The sequence below is a fragment of the Mobula hypostoma genome, chromosome 7 (genome assembly GCF_963921235.1).
Source record: "Mobula hypostoma chromosome 7, sMobHyp1.1, whole genome shotgun sequence".
NCBI lineage: Eukaryota > Metazoa > Chordata > Chondrichthyes > Myliobatiformes > Myliobatidae > Mobula > Mobula hypostoma.
The window spans coordinates 172,428,589-172,450,493 of record NC_086103.1 but is presented as its reverse complement, the minus strand read 5'-3'; the positions used below and the strand labels follow the sequence as shown (position 1 = coordinate 172,450,493).

General features: G+C 44.3%; 1 protein-coding gene across 1 annotated transcript in view; it reads left to right on the top strand.

Annotated features, from left to right (window-relative positions):
• Positions 1-1,338: 1,338 nt before the first annotated feature.
• LOC134349092 (P2Y purinoceptor 8-like) overlaps positions 1,339-21,905 on the top strand; it is a 61,090-nt gene continuing 40,523 nt past the window's right edge. The window contains exon 1 of the mRNA XM_063052959.1: positions 1,339-1,463. The gene's annotated coding sequence lies outside the window, so the exon portion shown is untranslated. The remainder of the gene's footprint in view (positions 1,464-21,905) is intronic.

Genomic DNA, 21,905 nt, shown 5'->3' with positions numbered 1-21,905 from the left:
GTATTGTTCTTGTAGCACCACGGTCCTGAAAAACGTTGTCTCGTTTTTACTGTGTACTGTACCAGCAGTTATGGTCGAAATGACAACAAAAAGTGAGAATTGGCATCCTGAGAGGCCTCGGTCGGTCAGGGTTGACTATGGATGTTGCATCCCAGCTGTTCAGATACGCAAGCCAGGAGTGTAGAATGTGGAGGGCAAGCTGCTGTCCATGTAGCGAGCTCCCCCTCTCCATGCATCCAATGAACCCAAACGATACAGTTTGGCACCAGCACCGTCGCCGGAGTTGCCGGCCAGCACTGAACTCAACAGAGGACTGCCTGAGGGACTCCAGCTCCAGATTCTTCCATTGCCGAAGCCTTCCCTATGAGTGGGTATAGTCACAAGGCAGCGGAAGTTTGAGATCAGAGTTTTCCTCCTAGGTGAGCTGCTGACAATGGCTGACGAGCTCCATCTGCCCGAAGCGACTAGCTTTAAGAAACGGTTCCGCCGGGTTTAGTAGCTAAGCCACACGTGAAGAACAACAACTAGACTTGGTTGTCAGAGGCTATCTGAGTTGCATTTAATAGGTAGTGGGAGCTCGTCCCCATTACCCCCTCCCCCCAGCTATAACAACCTTAAGGAAACAAAGGCATTACATCATTGCTTTTTATATTCTCGTTTACTACCCAATCATCCTGCAAGTTAACCTTTAGGGAATCGTGCACTAGGACTCCCAAAAAATACTCAAGACAATGGAAACCACAAATAAAAGCGGAAAATGTTGTAGATACAGACCAGGCAAAGAGAACACCAGATGCAATGTTTCAGGTCAACGCGCTCTTTCATTCCGAGCGTGTGAAGCGTCAGAACCCGATGCCTGGATGACAATTTAGGTGCTGGGCTAGATTGAAAAGGGCAGGGTGTCGGGGCCGGAGGCGAAGGACAGGCTCTGCGCTGGACTAAGAGTCTAGGGGAGGACTCCCTGTGGACTTCAGTGTTTTCTGGTGTTAACAAGTTGGTTTACGTTTTGACGGCAATCGCTGAAATCAGCGACTCAGCAAACATCCTTGGAGAATTATGGGCAGAGCTCAGGAGAATGGGGTTGAGAGGGATAATAAAACAGCTATGATGGAATGGCGGAGCAGATTCGACGGGCCGAATGGCATAATTCTGCTCCTGTGCTTTATGGCCTCTAAATGGACGGTCGAGTCTTCATCTGTTTTTTAATTGCCCTCACGGGAGGTTTAACCGAGATTCCCCTTCTAACACATAAGGCGGTGCGGTAGTTTGTAGCTCCTCCCAGCAGCCGGGATGTTCATCTCTGATTTGTCTGAACCGCCCACAATCTCTGGTCGATATCGACTGTCAACGTGCTATTATTTTTCTATTCCGATTACTTGTCCGATTCACTCAATAAACAGGCGGGAAAGCAAACCATAGGAACAGCTGTCTGAAGAGAAGTGTACTTGACATTGCCAAACTCGGTAAGCCCTTTCGTTTAATTAAAACGACGCGATTTTGCGATGTTTCCTACAGCTGGGGAGTGTAGGACCAGAGAGCACAGCCCGGAGTAGAGGGACGTTCAATTAAAATGCAGATGAGGCGGAATTTCCTTAGCCAGAGGGTGCTGAATCTGTGGAATTCATTGTCACAGACAGCTTGGAGGTCAGGTCATTGGGTATATTTCAAGCAGAGGTTGATCGCGTCTTGTTTAGCAAAGAAATCAAATGTTCCGGGAGAGTGGGGGCTGCGAGAGATAATACATCACTGATGGTGGAATGGCGGAGCAGACTCGATGGGCTGAATGGCCTAAATCTGCTCCTGTGTCTTACGGTCTAATGGAGTCGACGTTTTGGGCCGATAACCTCGATGAAGATCCTTAGTTACTCTCCTCCATAGATGCTGTCTGACCTGCTGAGTTCATCCAGCATTGTGTGCGTGTGTGTGTTGCTCTGGATTTCCAGCATCTGCGGAATGTCTTGTCTTTACGTTTCGCTATATTTTTGGTTTTGTAAAAAATCTATTTTCATAGAGGTATAATGTGCATTTGTATACACGTTCAGTGTTACGAGTTTGTGCCGGTTTGCACGCGCGCATTTATGTTGTATTTTGTACAGATTTTTGCGTGCATATGTATATATTCATACTTAGATCTTATGTGAATTTGGACACAATGTGTCTATATTAGGTCTAGAGTGTCTAATCCGGTAACAAAGATCTTTGTGTCTAAGTATGTGCTTACAGTGCGCTATATTGTCTAAAAGTCTGTCTACACGCGTGTGTATGGTTTTTCAGCGCTTGTTCGCAGCAGACGCGTCAAATGATCGGGCGGCTCTGTGGGGACCTGGTTTGACTGGGTCCCAGGTGACTTGCCCTGCTCCCCACCCCCCACCCCCGACCCCTTTCCAAGGAACACGGCCTAAGGGAGACGCGGGTCTGATGAATTTTTAAAGACTCTATTTTAAGGTCTTTTCCAGTACACGAATATAAAGGAGAAAGAAATAATTGTTACTCCGGATCCGATACAGCACAAAAACACGCACACAATAAGATAGTGAGTACAATAATTAAAACACAGTAAATATAACTTCATACGATAGCTTTTATTCTTAGATTGATTGGATGTACATAAAGGTAAGCACATAAATCCCCGGCGGGTTGGACAGATGAGTCCACAGTCAGACACAACGTGGTTCTGCATCGCGGTGTAGAGGGCGAAGGCCATGACACATAAGTCATGGTCATCCACTACAACCGATGAAAACTCCAGAAGTGATGACTCACTGGGCCCGGTCTTACGAGGCGAGAGAGTGGAACTGGTTTTAAAAGTTGTCTGCGAAGATTTTCTGTCATCGTCGGCCACGACGGACCACCACCAAAGTTTGGAGATTTGAGGTGGGAACCTGTACTCTTATTTGGACTAGCGCCTTGTTATATATATTTAATGAGAATTTCAGTAAACAAGGCACCACCATCCCGCCATTGTGCTTTCTTGTTCGGTGTCTTTATACAGATGGATGAAGCAGAGGGGCAAAAGTGAAGATTGCTTTAAAAAGATTAGTAGAATCAGAATCAGTTTTAATATCACTGGCATATGTCGTGAAATTTGATAACTTTACAGCAGCGGTACAACGAAATACATGGTATCTATAAAGGAAAAAAAAAGGAAAAAAGGAAAAAAAGGAAAAAATTGCAGTAAGTCTTTTAAATTGTTTATAAGATGATGAGAGGCATTGACAGTGTGGATAGCCAGAGGCTTTTTCCCAGGGCTTAAATGGCCAGCACGAGAGGGCACAGTTTTAAGGTGCTTGGAAGTAGGTACAGAGGAGATGTCAGAGGTAAGTTTTTTTACGCAGAGTGGTGAGTGCGTGGAATGGGCTGCCGGCAACGGTGGTGGAGGTGGGTACAATAGTGTCTTTTTAAGAGTCTCCTGGACAGGTACATGGAGCTCAGAAAAATAGAGGGCTATCGGTAATTTCTCAGGTAAGGACGTGTTTGCCACAGCTTTGTGGGCTGAAGGACCTGTATTGTGCTGTAGGTTTTCTATGTTTCTGTGTTTAGTTAAAATAAGTAGCGCGAGAAAACATAAATTAAAAAAGTAACGAGGTGGTATTCATGGCTTCAAAGTCCATTTAGGAATCCTGTGGCAGATGGGAAGAAGCTGGTTGTGCCTTCAGGTTTCTGTACCTCCTCCCTGATGGTACCAACGAGAACAGGCGTGCCTTGGGTGGTGGGGGTTCTTAACGATGGACGCTGAGTTTCTGAGGTGCCGCTCCTTGAAGATGTCATGAACACTACGGAGGCTAGTGCCAATAACTGAGCTGGCAGTTAGAATACTCTCCACGGTACATTTTTAGAAGTTTTTGTGTGTTTTTGGTGACGAACCAACTCTCAAAATAGTATGCGAACTGTAATCTTTTATTAGAACTTCGCATTTTTAGCCTTTTCGAATTTTAATTTCCGAGGTTACTTCGGAAAGGTTGAGTGAGATGGTTAATGTTGAGTGATCGCCCAACCTGAATTGAAAAAAAAAGACACAAAATAGTCTGCAGATGCTGGGGTCAAAGCTGGGGGGGGGGGGGGAAATGAGTTATTTATAAAGTCATGGAGAGATACAGCGAGGAGACACATATATGCGTGAAGTAAATAAATTGTGCAAAGAGAGAAATCAGGAAAAAATAGTGAGGTTGTGTTCATGGATTCATTGTCCATTCGGAAATCTGATGGTAGAGGGGAAGAAACTGTTCTTGAAACGTTTAGTGTGCGTTTTCAGGCTCCTCTCCTTTTTCCTTTTTTTCCCACGGCCTTCTGTCCTCTCCTATGACATCTCCCCCTGCTTCGGCCCTGTATCTCTTTTACTAATCAACTTCCCAACTCTTTACTTCACCACTCCCCCCTCCCGGTTTCACATATCACCTTGTGGTTCTTCCTCCCGGCCCCCCATTTTCTTACTGATTTCTCATCTTTTTTTTTCCAGTCCTGATGAAGGATCTCCGCCAAAAAAGTTCAACTGTACTTTTTTCCATAGATGCCGCCTGGCCTGCTGAGTTCCTCCAGCATTTTGTGTGTGTTGCTCGGAATTCCAGTATCTGCAGACTTTCTCTTGTTTGCGATAGGACATTAACTTTGTTGTTTTTAAGCCATTCCAGTATAGCTTTGACTTTATGCTCGGAGTCATTGTCTTGCTGGAAAACAAATCTCCCAAGTCGCAGTTCTCTTGCAGGCTGCATCAGGTTTTCCTCGCGAACTTTCCTGTATTTTGCTGCGTTCATTTTACCCACTTCCTTCACAAGCCTGCCAGCGCCTGCTGCAGTGAAGCATCCCCACAGCCACCACCATGCTTCATGGTAGGGATGGTGTGTTTTTGATGATGTATGGTGTTTGGCTTACGCCAAACATAACATTAGTCTGATGGCAAAAAAACTCAATTTTGGTTTAATCAGACCACAGAACCTTCTTCCAGCTGATTTCAGAGTCTCCCACATGCCTTCTGGCAAACTCTGGCTGAGATTTCATGTGAGAGTTTTTCAACAGTGGCTTTCTCTTTGCCACTCTCTCATTGTTGTATGTGCAGTCTCTCCCATCTCAGCCACTGAAGCTTGTAACTCCTCCTGAGTTATCATGGGTCTCTTGGCAGCCTCCCTCACTAGTCCCCTTCTTGCACAGTCACTCAGTTTTTGAGGATGACCTGCTCTAGGCAGAGTTACACCTGTGCCATATTCTTTCCATTTCTTGATGATTGACTTAACTATACTCCAAGGGATATTCAGTGTCTTGGAAATGTTCTTGTATCCATGTTGTGCTTTGCAATAACATTTTCATGGAGTTGCTTGGTGTGTTCTTTTGTCTTCATGGTATAATTTTTGCCAGGATACTGACTGACCATCTGTTGGACCTTCCAGATACAGGTGCATTTTTACTACAGTTAATTGAAACGCCTTGACTGCAAACGATGATCTCCACTTAACTAATTACGTGACCTCTAAAACCAGTTGGCTGCACCAGTGACAATTTGGTTTGTCATATTAAAGAAGGGTGAATACTTATGCAGTCAATTATTTTGTATTTCATATTTGAAATTAATTTAGATTACTTTGTAGATATTTGTTTTCACTTTGACAGGAAAGGGTCTTTTTCTATTGATCAATGTCAAATTAAATCCTCTGTGATTCAATGTTGTAAGACAATAAAACATGAAAACTTCTGGGGCGGAGCGTGTAAATACGTTTTAAATGCACAGGGACATGCAGTGGATGGGGTAATACAGACCATGTGCTGGTAGAGGTGATAGGTTACTTTTTCACTGAGGTCAGTACAGATATGGTGAGTGGAAGGGTCTGCACCCATACTTTTCAAGAGTAACAGCTACAGAGAAAATACAGTAACGTGCAAACCAATAATGAGGTAGGGTGTGAAGTAAAGAGTCCATCTATCACACAAGTGAACCATTTAATAGTCTGAGAACAGCGGGACAGAAGCTGTCCTTGGACCTGGAGGTATGTGATTTCAGGCTTTTGTATCTTCTGCTTGGTGGAAAAGGGGAGAGGAGAGGATTGTCCAGGATGTATGTGGTCTGTAATTATCCTGACTGCTTTACTGAGACAGTGAACGTATAGACAAACTTCAAAGTAAATTTTTTTTTATTAAAGTATGCATATACAGTCATAGAAATGTCATAGATACAGCACAGAAATAGGCCCATCAGCCCATCTAGTTTGCTCCCATCGCCCCTTAGATTCCTCGGCATCGTATCAGAAGATCTGTTCTGGCACCAGCACACAAATGTCATCTCACACGCACACACACAGAGCCTGGCCTCTACCCTTTGACCTGTTTAGCATGGGTGTCCCTACCGAGACCCAAAACACAAGACCCTGACTCCAGCCTGCATAGCTCTCTGAGGCACGCAGACCCGACGACAAGATTGTGGTCTTCTTGGAGGTCACATGTGCAGCGGTACAGTGCAAAGATTGTCTTGCATATTCATACAGATCAGGTATTACACAATACATTGAGAAGGTATAAGATTAAGAAAAGCAGAGTGCAGAATAAAGTGTACCAGCTACAGAGAAAGTGCAATGCAGGTAAACAATAAGGTGCAAGATCATAACAAAGTAGATTATGAGGTCGAGAGTCCGTCTTGACATACCAGCAAAACTTTCAATTGTTTTGTAACAGCTGGTGGCACACACTTTCAGGCATTTGTATCATCTCCCCGACCGGAGAGGGAAGAAGAGAGAATGTCCTTGGTGGGTAGGGTCTTTGATTTTGCTGGCTGCATTACTGAGGTGGTGAGAGGTATAAAGTCCATAGAGGAGTGTCCGGTTTCCATGATATTCTGAGCTGTGGCCGCAGCTCAGTTTCTTGTGGTCACGAGCCGAGCAGTTGCCAAAGCAGGCTACTATAACTTCCTCAAACAACAGGAATTCTGCAGATGCTGGAAATTCAAGCAACACACATCAAAGTTGCTGGTGAACGCAGCAGGCCAGGCAGCATCTATAGGAAGAGGCGCAGTCGACGTTTCAGGCCAAGACCCTTCGTCAGGACTAACTGAAGGAAGAGTGAGTAAGGGATTTAAAAGCTGGAGGGTCTCGGCCTGAAACGTCGACTGCGCCTCTTCCTATAGATGCTGCTTGGCCTGCTGCGTTCACCAGCAACTTTGATGTATGTTACTATAACTTCCTATTGTTTGAGTTGCGTTACTTCACCCAATCACGCCCAACTTTCCTCTCACCCACTACAAAGCTTGGACAAAACATTTCAAGGCTGATTTAAAATGCGCCCCTGTTTTAAGCTTAAATTTATTGCAGACAATACATTGCAGAGTCACAAGTGATGTCAAACGGGGTAATGCTCCTCGTCAGCTTCGCATTAGTGAGGAACCTACCGGACAAATAGAATTTATGAAAATCGAAAGAAAAACAGACAACAGCTGACAAACAACCAATGGGCAAAAGAAGACACACTGTGCAAATAAAAAATAATACTGAGAACTTGTGTTGGAAAAAATCCTTGAAAGTAAGTCTGTAGACTGTAGAATCACTCCAGAGAATGAAGTTATCCACACTGGTTCAGGAGCCTGATGGTTGAAGTGTATAACTGTTCCTGAACCCAGTGGTGTGGGACCTGAGGGTTCTGTACCTCCTGCCCGATGGTAGTAGTGAATGGGCGGTGGGGTCTTTGATTAATTGATGCTGCTTTCTTGTGGGAGTGCACCTTGTAAACGTTCCATAGTGGGGAGCACTACCCTGTGATAAACTGGGCCTGCATTCACCATTTTAACCTTTTCTATTTTTGGGCATTTCGGCTTGCATACATACCAGGCCATGATGCAACCAGTCAGGACACTTTCCACCTTTCCACGTGCATCTGTAGAGGCTTGTCAAAGATTTTGGTGACATAGAACATGGAACATCACATCACAGTACAGGCCCTTGGCCAACAATATTTAACCTACACTAAGATCAATCTAATCCTTCCCTCCCATAAGCCGAATTTATGCAAACTTCTAAGAAAGAAGAGGCATTGCTGTGCCTGTTTGAGATGACACTTGTGTCTGGTGCCAGAATGGATTTTCTGGTATGATGATGCTAAGGAATTTAAAAGTGCCGACCCCCCCACCCCCATTACATAGACAAGGTCCATAAGGCTATAAGACCATAAGACACAGGAGAAATTCAGGATATTGGGCCATCGAGTGTGCTCCACCATTCCATAATGGCTGATTTATTATCCCTCTCAACCTCATTCTCCTGCCTTCTCCCTGTAACCTTGATGCTCTTAACAAATCAAGAACCTACCAATCTCTGCTTTAAACACACTCAATGGCTTGGCCTCCACAACCATCTGTAGCAATGAATTCCGCAGAATCACCACCAACTCCCCACCACAACCCCAGCTAAAGAAATTCCTCCTCATCACCTATTCTAAGTTGACACCCCTCTATTCTCAGGTTGTGCCCTCTGGCCCTGGACTCCCCCTCGGAAGACCACATCCTCTCCATATCCGCCCTGTCTAGGCTTTTCCTCTTGAGTCCATGGAGGGGAGGCTGGTTTATGGGATGTGTTCACAACTTGTGGGTAGGATGTGGATGACGAGAGCACTGAGGCAGCAACTCCACTAGCTGTGTATTTTGCCACCCCAGTGATTAACACCACACCTCCCAGCAGTAATAACTACACCAGTTATACAGACCTCCCTTGACATTTTCTCTACAAAATTACAAAAGTTTATTCATGCAACAATTATCCACAGTGACTCAAAGGGAGTTTCATAACCGGAATACAATGGCAGGTATAACATTATCACCCATTGCCCACTTTATTAGGTACAAGAGAGGAACCCAATCTGGTTTTCTGCTGTGGAAGTCCATCCACTTCAAGGTTCAACGTGTTGTGCATTCAGAGATGCTCTTCTGCACACCACTGTTGTAACACGTGGATATTTGAGTTACTGTCACCTTCCTGTCAGCTTGAATCAGTCTGGCCATTCTCCTCTGACCTCTCTCATTAACAAGGCATTTTTACCCAGAGAACTGCTGCTCACTGGATGTTTTTCATTGTTTTTGCACTATTTCTCTGTAAATTCTAGAGACAGCTGCGTGTGACAGCCTTTCCTGAGATACTCAAACCACCTTATCTGACACCAACAATCATTTCATTGTCGAGGTTATATAGATCACATTTCTTTCCCATTCTGATGTTTTACCTGAACAACAGCTGAACCTCATCTGCTCTCACTCCATCCTCCCGCCACCCCACTAGGAATAGGGTTCCCCTGGTCCTCACCTACCACCCCCCCAGCCTCCGGGTCCAACATATTATTCTCCGTAACTTCCGCCACCTCCAACGGGATCCCACCACTAAGCACATCTTTCCCTCCCCCCCCTTGCTTTCCGCAGGGATCGTTCCCTATACGACTCTCTTGTCCATTCGTCCCCCCCCATCCCTCCCCACTGATCTCCCTCCTGGCACTTATCTGTGTAAGCGGAACAAGTGCTACACATGCCCTTACATTTCCTCCCTTACCAGCATTCAGGGCCCCAAACAGTCCTTCCAGGTGAGGCAACACTTCACCTGTAAGTCGGCTGGGGTGATATACTGCGTCTGGTGCTCCTGATGTGGCCTTTTATATATTGGTGAGACCCGACGCAGACTGGGAGACCGCTTTGCTGAACACCTACGCTCTGTCCGCTAGAGAAAGCAGGATCTCCCTGTGGCCACACATTTTAATTCCACATCTCATTCACATTCTGACATGTCTATCCACGGCCTCCTCTACTGTAAAGATGAAGCCACACTCAGGTTGGAGGAACAACACCTTATATTCCGTCTGGGTAGCCTCCAACCTGATGGCATGAACATTGACTTCTCTAACTTCCGCTAATGCCCCACCTCCCCCTCGTACCCCATCTGTTACTTATTTTTATACACACATTCTTTCTCTCACTCTCCTTTTTCTTCCTCTGTCCCTCTGAATATACCCCTTGCCCATCCTCTAGGTTTCCCCCCCCCCGTCTTTCTTCCCGGACCTCCTATCCCATGATCCTCTCGTATCCCTTTTGCCTATCACCTGTCCAGCTCTTGGCTCCATCCCTCCCCCTCCTGTCTTCTCCTATCATTTTGGATCTCCCCCTCCCCCTCCAACTTTCAAATCCCTTACTCACTCTTCCTTCAGTTAGTCCTGACGAAGGGTCTCGGCCTGAAACGTCGACTGTACCTCTTCCTAGAGATGCTGCCTGGCCTGCTGCGTTCACCAGCAACTTTGATGTGTGTTGCTTGACCATGTCTGCATGCTTTTATGCATTGAGTTGCTGCCACATGATTGGCTGATTAGTTATTTGCATTAACAAGCAGGTATACCTAATAAACTGGCCACTGAGCTTTTATGATTCTCGACGGACCTGTTCCCTGGCCTTTGGTTTGTTACTGTTTCAGGATGGTACAACAGGAAACATGATCTATTTTAGCTGCTGGATGTGGTTTCGAGTCGGTTAATCAGCTGTCTGTGACCGTTTTAGAGTTCTTTTCATGCTGAGTTGGAGCTTAACCAGACCCTCTCAAAAGCACAGAGATTCACTTGTGGCTGTTGAAGCTTCGTTACTTCTAGTTCTTCACGTAAATGTGCTTTCCAGGTTCAGGCAAGGTAATAGGATCTTAATTAGCATTAATTTCCATCCTGTTTGGGTTGAAGCAGGTGGCTACCCACCCATAAGTTAGCTGAGTGCTTGAAAAGAAACAGTGAGATTTGAATCTGATATCCCCCCCCCCCCCGAGAAAGAAGACAGAAGTATTTTAATGTATTGGGCTCAAAAGCAGGCTAATTATCACTGACATATGTCTCTCCTATCAGAGAGAGGAAGGGTCCTCTCTCCTGTCCTGCTGAAGGGTCTTGGCCCGAAACGTCAGCCGTTTATCCATTTCCATAGACGCTGCCTGACCTGCTGAGTTCCTCCAGCATTTTGCATTTGTTATTCTGGAATTCCAGCATCTGCCAACTCTCTTGTGTTTGTTTTCTGAAATTTGCTGTTTTGTGGCATCGGTACAGTGCAAGACATAAGAACTTACTATAAATTACAAAATAAAAAATAAAAACTGCTTATCATTATAGATATTACATCAGGAAATAAAAAAATAAAAATAAAAAAAAGTTACACCATTCCTGAGAAAATCTGATCACTATTCTGGTGTAAAATGAGGGCTGTGCCCAGTACTGTCAGTGCAGAGGGAGTGTTAACCAGTAATTATTTTGTTATTATCCTATGTAATGCAATACCGTGACTAACTTTGTTTTCCATGCCAGTCAGACAGTTTATTCCACACATAAGTACATCGAAGCTGTATCAACAAAGAATGCGTAACAAACAACATTGTAGAGTACAGACCCTTCTTGGGTGGCGGCGTGCAGATATGTCTCTACCAAAGGAGGTGTAAGGCACCCCTTCCCTCTGTTAGCCTGCAGGTCACCCTTGGGCAAGGTGTAGCACTTGCTTAGCCCCCTGCGAAGTGTGTCTGGTCCCTTAGTTCAACAGTGCTGGACTCTGCCCTGGCCTCACAGGTGAATTCAGTGCCAGGTGGGAGGTGATGTGTGCTAGCCTTCCACATGTTCCATGCGTCCTGCTGCACTATTCATTTGTCCGGTGGGTTCCTCTCTAATGTGAAGCTGACGAGGAGCATTACCCTGTTTGACATCACTTGTGACTCTGCAATGTATTGTCTGCAATAAATTTAAGCTTAAAACAGGGGCGCATTTTAAATCAGCCTTGAAATGTTTTGTCCAAGCTTTGTAGTGGGTGAGAGGAAAGTTGGGCGTGATTGGGTGAAGTAACGCAACTCAAACAATGGGAAGTTATGGTAGCTTGCTTCAGCAACTGCTCGGCTCGTGACCACAAGAAACTGAGCTGCGGCCACAGCTCAGAATATCATGGAAACCGGACACTCCTGTATGGACTTTATACCTCTCACCACCTCAGTAATGCAGCCAGCAAAATCAAAGACCCTACCCACCAAGGACATTCTCTCTTCTCCCCTCTCCGGTCGGGGAGATGATACAAATGCCTGAAAGTGTGTGCCACCAGCTGTTACAAAACAATTGAAAGTTTTGCTGGTATGTCAAGACGGACTCTCGACCTCATAATCTACTTTGTTATGATCTTGCACCTTATTGTTTACCTGCATTGCACGTTCTCTGTAGCTGGTACACTTTATTCTGCACTCTGCTTTTCTTAATCTTTTACTTTCTCAATGTATTGTGTAATACCTGATCTGTATGAATATGCAAGACAATCTTTGCACTGTACCGCTGCACATGTGACCTCCAAGAAGACCACAATCTTGTCGTCGGGTCTGATGCCTCAGTGACTCAGAGAGCTATGCAGGCTGGAGTCAGGGTCTTGTGTTTTGGGTCTCGGTAGGGACACCCATGCTAAACAGGTCAAAGGGTAGAGGCCAGGCTCTGTGTGGTTCACTGGTCCTCCAGGTTAGGGGGTTCAGCTCAGGGCCAACAACCCTGACTGGTAAAACAAAATTGTTATGGAAGCAGCAACGAAGAATCCTTCTAAATCTGTGTGTGACATTATGGGCAGTGAGATGGAGAACCTTTATTGCTGCCCTAAATGTCACGGCGTAACGGGCGGTAAGTAAATAAGTAGTACATGTGGCAATAAGAAATTGCAATTCAGTGGTCTATTTTATTTATACTTCCGGTGAAGATGTCAGGAAAATAGAGGATGAGGAGAAATTGAAGCATATGTTTAAGGGGAAGTTAGAAGGAGATTTGCGAAGCAAGTAATGGCTACACAGAGAGTGAGAGATATCTGGTACATACTGCAAGTGAGGAGGCGGAAGCAGGTACGATAACAATGTTTATTATTTCTTTTCTTTTCCTCTATCCATCTATCCATCCTCTCCTCAAAGTTGCAGGCCCTTCTTGCCGAATGAGCCTGCACTGCCCAATTACATCCATGTGACCAGTCAACCTGCTGACCCGTTCGTCTTTGCAATGTGAGGAGGTGGGAGGAAATGGAAGCACCCAGAGGAAACCCGCACAGTCACGGGGAGAACGTACAAGCACCTTCCAGGGAGCAGGTGGAATTGAACCCCGGTCACTGGCGCTGTAAAGCTCTGCGCTAACTGCTACGCTACCGTGTCACTTTATTTATGACTTTACACAGCTTCCGAAAAACCACAATTTTCATGAAATATGAGTCTGATAATAAATATGATTCTGCTTCTGATCTTGTAGTTAGCTGGGAACACACCTTGTACCCTTTCTCAACCAGTGCAAAATAAACTGTATTCATGAGAACAATGTGTGCTACACTGTAGATGAACATTCTGAATTTGATATTGTATTGAAGTTGTTGGTGAACGCAGCAGGCCAGGCAGCATCTCTAGGAAGAGGTACAGTCGACGTTTCGGGCCGAGACCCTTCGTCAGGAATGTTCTCGGCCTGAAACGTCGACTGGACCTCTTCCTAGAGATGCTGCCTGGCCTGCTGCGTTCACCAGCAACTTTGATGTGTGTTGCTTGAAATTCCAGCATCTGCAGAATTCCTCGTGTTGATATTGTATTGATTGACTTTATTAAGAACAGGAGAAAATCTGCAGATCTGCTGGAAATCCAAAGTAACACACACACAAAATGCTGGAGGAACTCAAAAGGTCAGGCAGCAACTAGAGAAATTCAATGAACGTTTCGGGTTGAGATCCTCCTTCAGGACTAAGAAGGAAGGAGGAACACCAGAATAAAAAAAGGTGGGGGGAGGAGAAGGAGGCTAGCTGAAAGATGAAAAGATGAGGCCACCCTCAGGGTGGAGATGTAGCACTTTATATTCCTTCTGGGTAGCCTCCAAGCTGATGGCGTGAATATCAATTTCTCCTTCTTGTAAAAACCCCTCTCCTTCCCTTTCTCCTATGGTCCACTCTCCTCTCCTATCAGATTCCTCCTTCTCCAGCCGTTAATGTTTCCCACCCACCTGGCTTCACCGATCATTTTCCAGCTAGCCTCCTTCCCCTCCCCCCTGCTTTTCATTCTAGTGTCTTCCCCGTTTCTCAGCCCGAAATGTTGACTGTTTATTCACTTCCATAAATACTGCCTGACCTGTTAAGTTCCTCCAGCATTTTGTGCATGTGACTTTATTAAGAAATGCTTTAAATAATACTCGCCTGTTATATTAACAAAATTAGCCTTTACTTAATACACTGAGGAAGATCACCAGGCATAATGTAAAGACATAATTGTGATTTCACCCGTTCCCTTATCCATTGGTTAACATACGAGGAGCTAATAGAACAGAACTTATAAAGAGCCAGTCCATGCATTGTGAACTGAGTGAAATAGACGACGTTGCTGGGAATTGTTAGGGGACCCTACTGCATTGCATTAGCCAGCTGGTGGTGTAGTGGCATCCACACCCGAGTTCGAGGCACGTGGTCCCAGGTTCAAACCCGGCCAGATTCTTGCATGCTTTCCATCCGTGCTGGGTTGAGCAATGGGCTAGCAACTCGGCCTCATAAAAAAGACAAGCGCTAAAGAAACAGCAAAGTTGCCACCCAAGGCACGACAAGGCCCAGAAAGGAGCAACAACAACCCAGCTGCATTCATAATAGCATCCAATACATCTAGAATGAGGAGTGGTGGTTCGGAACTCCCCAAATCTGAGCCACATTTTTCTTTATCAATCATTTATGAAACTTAGGGGCTTTTTTTTAGGAACTTGAGAGAGTCCGATTTCTTTATCCATTGAAGGGGTTAGTCTGGGTTACTCTGTGATGAGGATTTGGAATATTTGAGGTTAATTTCATGTTTTGATGATATTTCCAAGAAATTTCTGCAATTGTCTGTACTCAATTTTTTTTTGAAATCCCGATTCACAATGACTGATATCCCCTCAGGGCATATACTTTGTGCTAAGATATAGTTTCCTGGCAGCTCACTTCATATATTGAGCATTTTTCCAGGTCCTTCTGCACACAGGCATGGAACTACTTTATACGCTCAGAAGTTGCAAGTGAGATTGAAGCATGCAGTTGTCAGCCAACTTGTGATGGAAAGGACAATGTGATGACGCAGTTAATGGCTAAGTCTTGGGGCTGGGATGAACCCATCATCATCCTTTCTGTGTGATTTAGAGTTATAAAGTCATAGAAAAGTACAGCACAAAACAAACCCTTTGGTCCATCTAGTCTATGCCGAACCATTTAAACTGCCTACTCCCATCCACCTGCACTGGAACCATAGCCCTCCATACCCTTACTATCCATGTACCTATCCAAACTTCTCTTAAACATTGAAATTGAGCTTGCCTGCACCACTTGCACTGTCAGCTCGTTCCATGCTCCCCTCTCAGTTTCCCCCGAACTTTTCACCATTCACCCTTATCCCATCACCTCTGGTTCTAGTCCCACCCAACCTCAATGGAAAAAGCCTGCTTGCATTTACCCTATGTTTACCCCTCATAATTTTGTATGTCACCCACCATGATTGATTTCCCTCGATGCTTAATACCTCCTGCTTTCTCAAAGCTTCTTCAGATTGCACTCAGTCAAAGCCTGCCTTAATATCAGGGATACCTTTGGGATGGAGATCTCTGACCTAAGAGGAGACTGAGATCACGTGGAGCTCTGGAGTCTGACGGCCTTGGTGAAAACCAAAGCTGGACAGTAGGGAGCAGGTTATTGTGGAATAATTGCCACACATAGCACTGCGGGTGACAGCTTTTCATCACTGAAGAGCGAGACAGATTGATTAGTAGCATTTAGCTAAAATTGTTTTGGCCTGATTCTTATGAATGTTTCATACCTTAGCTCGGCCCTTTTCCAAATGATCAGTTTGATGGCAGTTTTGTACACGATGCTGAAATAGCTTGGCTAAAGGCACAATTAGTTCTAAGATCCAGGTCTTCAGTATTACATCTGGGATCTCTTCTGCTCTCATAGCCTTCCCGGGCCATTTGATGATATCCTGCATAATGGATCTAGTAGGCTGAAGATGGGCTTCCGTGATCCCAGGAGGAAGGCAAGATGAACGATCTGTTTGAAAGTACTGGCTGAAATTATTGTAATGCTCTTTGCCATCCCTTTTGCAGTCACATTCCGGGCCCCACCAAAATTCTGTGGTGTTACTGATGGAACGCAAGAATCAGCAGTTGAATTAAGCAGGCATGCTGTGTCAGCTATAGAAGATGCAAATGAAGTCCCAGATATAGCTGTATGTCGGGATTTGGAAGAGAAAGAGGAAATCAGGAAAAATTAAAGTCATCAGGCAGTGGTAATGAACAACTACCGCTTGGGACTGTTGTTGGCTGTTGGGTGAGATGTTTCTGAGAGAGTAGAGATTAGCTTTATTAGTCCATGTCTCTGAGAAATTAAAGATTAACTATTAATTTTATTTGTCCGTGTACATTGAAACATATAGTGAAATGTGTCATTTGTGTCAACGGCCGACACAGTCCAAGGATGTGCTGAGGGCAGCCCGCAAGTGTTGCCACGCTGCCAGCGCCAACGTAGCATGCCCACCATTTACTTGCCCAGACCCGTACGTTTTTGGAAAGTGGGAGTAAACCAGAGCACCCGGAGGAAACCCATGCACTAACGGGGAAAAAGTACGAACTCCTTACAGACAACAGTAGGAATTGAAACTGGGCTGCTGGCACTGTAAAAGTCTTACAGTAACCACTATGCTATCATGCTGTCCTAGAGAGCTGGTGGAATTCACTCTAGATTCTGAAGCAATGTGATTAATGAGGTCATTGATGCATTGGTTTACATTTCGCAAAACTCACCAGATCCGGGGATGCTTCCATTAGATCGAAAAATATCAAATGTATCTCCCTTTTTCCAAAAGCAAAAGGATGGAGACAGGAGACTACAGGCCATTTAGCTTAATATTTATCAAAGGGAGATTGTTAGAAACAATATTAAAGCAGTGAAGCTGATAAAAACTCATGATAATCAGATGAAGTCAATGTGGTTTCGTAAAAGGGTAGATCATGTCTGTCACTTAAAGAGAAACAGGTAGATGTAGTATATATAGATTTCCAGAGGAGCTTGATAAGTCAGAGGCTTGCAGTTTATAAGTGCTCCTGATGCGGGGCTGCCATAGTGGCCAGCTAACAGGAGTCTGAGCTTACATGTAAGTGAGTTGTTTTCTAGTTAGCAAGCTCTAACAAGTGATGTGCCACACTAATCATTACTTGGAGTCAAGTATTTTGCAGTTATTGTACGTAGCTTGGATGAAGGCATCAGCTGCTCCAGATCTGTATCAAAAATTAGGTTATCAGAATCAGGTTTATGATCATGTGTTGTGAAATTTGTTAACTTAGCAGCAGCAGTTCAATGCAATACATAATATAGAAGAAAGAAAAAATAATTAATAATAATAAGTAAATAAGTAAATCAATTACAGTATACGTGTATTGAATAGATTAAAAATCCTTAATAATGGATGCTGCCTTTCTGAGACACTGCTTCTTGAAGATGTCCTGGGTACTTTGTAGGCTAGTACACATATTAAGCCGACTAAATTTACACCCTCTGCAGCTTCTTTCGGTCCTGTGCAGTAGCCCTATCCCCCCCATACCGGACAGTGATTCAGCCTATCAGAATGCTCTCCACGGTATATCTACAGAAGTTTTTGAGTGTATATTGAAAGGCCTAGAAAGAGTGGCTGTGGAGAAGATGTTTCCTATAGTGGGGGAGTCTTGGGCTAGATGGCACAGCCTTATAATACAAGGACATCCCTTTTGAGTAGAGATGAGGACTAATTTCTTTAACCAGAGGGTGGCAAGTCTGTGAAATTCATTGTCATGGATGGCTTTGGAGACTAAGTCATTGGATATATTTAAAGTAGAGATTGATCGGTTCTTGATAAGTAGGGGAGTCACAGGTTACAGGGAGAAGGCAGGAGAATGGACTTAAGAGAGATAATAAATCAGCCATGATAGAATGTCAGAGCAGACTCGATGGGACAAATGGCCTAATTCTGCTCCTACATTATGTTTTATATCAACAAGCTGAGTGAGTTGGTGATAACATGGAGTATGCTGTGAAAGAAAGGTGCATAAAACAAGGACTATATGTTAAGTCACTTCTCTCACTGCTACCACAGCCATATAGAGTACATCTGCCATATCTAGATTGGTGTCCCACACGTTGCCTCATTCATTTCTTCCAGATAACACCCTCTGTCTGCCTTGGCATTCAGGCTCTTTATAAAGTGGCAGCATTACCAAGCCATGCTTTGTCTGCCTTTGCCACCCATGACTTCAATTGGCTATCGCTTTCCTGTAGCTTCCCCACAAGCCCGCTCCATCTCTTGGCCTCTCTCTCCAATGTAAATCGTTTGAAACCAACCTCTGCAGAATCAGAATCAGGTTTAATATCACCGGCATATGTTGTGAAATTTGTTAACTTTGCAGCAGCAGCATAATAAAATACATAATAATAGAAAAACACTGTGAATTACAGTAAGTATATATATTAAATAGTTAAATTAAATAAGTAGTGCAAAAATTGAAATTAAAAAGTGGTGAGATAGTGTTCATTGGTTTAATGGCCCATTCATAAATCTGATGGCAGAGGGGACGAAGCTGTTCCTGAATCATTGAGTGTTTGCCTTCAGGCTTCTGTACCTCCTACCTGATGGTGGCAATGAGAAGAGGGTATGTCCTGGGTGATGGAGGTCCTTAATGATGGATGCCACCTTTCTGAGGCATTGCTGCTTGAGATGTCCTGGATACTACGGAGGCTAGTGCCCATGATGGAGCTGCCTAAGTTTACAACTCTCTGCAGTTTACTTTGATCCTGTGCAGTACCCACCCCCCATATCAGACAGTGATGCAGCCAGTTAGAAGGCTCTCCACTGCACATCAGTAAAAAAACTTCCGAGTGTCTTTGGTGACTTACCTCATCTCCTCAAACTCTGAATGAAGTATACTGCTGTATAGCTTTGATATGTTAGGCCCAGGTTAGGTCCTCAGAGGTTTTGACACCCAGGAACTTGAAATTACTCATTTTTTCCACTTCCCATCCCTCTATGAGAACTGGGGTGCATTTCAGCCCTCTTAGAGGGCTCAGAAATGGAAAGACTGATCAGAACCTCTTTGTTCAGGCCTTTGGTTTTCCAGTCATCCCACCCTGCAAAAACTGATTTCAGGGAGGTAGCACCATCAATTTGCGGGAGACTTCCGGAAGAGGTAGGATGTCTGCAGTAGAGTAGCTCCTTAGCAGCTGGCCAGCTAGTTTAAATAACGTCAGCTATGCTAATGAACGAATGACACCTGTTAAACTCACCTCAACATGTCTTTTATAGTCTTAACCCACCATGGGCAATAGAAAAGTCACTGTTGCAAACAGTGCAGCGAGCAATGCTGTCATTATTTTGACCCCTGTTAGGCAGGGGTACACTTTAGTGTAGTCTGGGGTGACGTATGTTTTATATTTTCTTTTTTTTCTGGAACACTCTGCCACGGCGTGCTCTCGCTCTCTCTCTTGTGGTCGCTCTCGCGCTCTCGCTTGCTTTCTTTCGCGCTGTCTCGCTTGCTTGCTCTCGCGCTCTCTCGCTTGCTTTCTTTCGTGCTGTCTCGCTTGCTCTCGCGCTCTCTCGCTTACTTTCTCTCGCGCTGTCTCGCTTACTTTCTCTCGCGCTCTCTCGCTTGCTTGCGCTCGCTCTCTCTCTGTCGTTCGGTTTCTCTCTCACTTGCTTGCTCTTGCTCTCTATTGCTTGCTCTCACGCTCTCTCTCTCTCTCTTGCTTGCTTGCTCTCGCCCTCTCTCTCTCTCTTGCTTGCTCGCTCTCAAAAAAATTGATTTCCGTGATATCGTATATAATTTGTGGGCATCAGGGAGCCACTATTCATATGCAGGAGACTCCCGAAACCTCCAGGAGAGGTGGGATGTCTGGTTTTCTTCCATGCAAAGTTGAATTTTGTTTCTGTAAAACAATTTGCATTCTATGCTGTACGAAAGGCGCCATTGAAATGAAAACTTGTTGATTTGGATGACCACTATAGTCCTTTTCAAAGGCAGAGCACTCTGAGGTTCTGAGGTTAGTTCATTGGTCTGAGCAATAGACATTGAGTTCCTCATCCAGAGTAACTTGCTGGCCTCGACACTCTCTGTGCATCTTTAAAGTGTTGTTTAAAACTGCAGACCGCTGATTCATGACTTTTTTCCCGGTTCATGACTGAACTGCTGTATTGAGTCAACGTTCAGCAGTTTCTTCCTTCTCTGTTCTGCCTAAGAGGTTGTGGCAGACGAATCTCGACCATTGTCTGTAAATCATAAATTCCTTGAAATTGACTATGGTTTGACCAAATTGTTTAAAAGTTTTACTCCTTAGTATACGACCCCGAGCTGTTTGGAAGGGGGCTTTGTAAGATTGATTTCACCGAGGTCTGAATTGGATTGATGCTGAATGCCCTATTTATGCTTAATCTTCCTCTGTCTCAATATAATGGTTGTGGCATAAGTGAACATCTCGCTCAGCCAATTAAGAGTCATTCATTGGTTTGTGGCAACCTTTTGAATCAGAATCAGGTTTGTTACATTAACATACTTCGTGAAATTGGTTGTTTTCTGTCAGCAGTACAGCACAAAGACATAAAGTTATTATAGATTACAAAAATAAATAATATGGAACAGGAAAATGACGTGGTTTACACGTGTTCATGACCCATTCAGAAATCTGATGGCAGAGGGGAGGACGCTGTTCCTAAAACCTTGAGCATGGGTTTTCAGGGTCTTAGTATCATTGAGAAAAGGGCATGGTCTGGATGGGTGAAGGTACTTAGTGATGAATACCTTCTCCTTGAGGTACCACCTCTTGGAGATGTCCTCAATGGTGGGAGAAGATTATGTCCACGATAGAGCTGGCTGAATGTACAACCCACTTCAACATTTTGCAATCTTGTGCATTGGAGCTTCCGTACCAGACAGTGATGCAACCAGTCACTCTACATCCGCAGGAGTCAGTAAACATTGCTTTTTGTGATCGTTATCTTTTAATAGTTCTCATTTAAGTTCTAGATTATTAACTGAATTTAAAATCTATTAGGAGCAGCTAAAGTGGGAATTAAACTTAGTTTGAATTTAACTTTTGCAGTACCATAGTGGCAGTAATCAAAGTGTTAATGTGGAGAGAACAAATGAGCTTCGGTTGGATTAGTTTAAGAAAAGGTATGTTATGGTCAGTGTGGACTTGTTGGGTGGTTGACCTTTCTCTGCTTCTAGGAGAGAAATGATCCATTACTTTCATAATAATTCTTTAATTTTCTTCCTAGAATGATGGATGCTGTGATCAGGTCAAAGGGTTCCTTGATTTCATTGCTAAATTATCTGCAAACTTTGTAAACAAGAGAATTATAACTGCATGCAACAATTTGCTAGTGTGTTGTGTCCTTAACGTCGTAAAACATCTACAGCGGGAGTTCCCATCCCTCAGTTAGTGGTAGTGGTCCATGGCATAAAAAAGACTGGGGGAGCCCCAGATCTACGGAAACACCTTGGAAATGTAATTGAACAAAATTTGATCCTGGGATGTGTAATGAGCTATTAAGATAGTAGAGCAAAATATTGGTCAAAGAGTTATACTTGAAAAAGAAAGGTAGATGGAGAGGGTTTAGAGGCCGAGCACGCAATAGTGGAAGCCGTGACTAGCAATGGGTTCTAAGTTAGAAAAACGCAGGAGTCTGTAATTGGACGAACTCTAACATCTCAGGCTGTAAGAAGCGACAGTGCTAAGAGAGGCTCAGATCGTATCATGAAAACCATCTTCATCATCATTATCTCCGTCTCTACTCCCTGTTTCCACTGGGGAGCAATCAGAATAATCAAAGAGTCCTCCAACCCCAGGCATTCTCCCTTCTTCCCCCACCCTATCAAGTAGAAAGCACAAGGGCTTGAAAACACATCACAACAGGTCAATGACT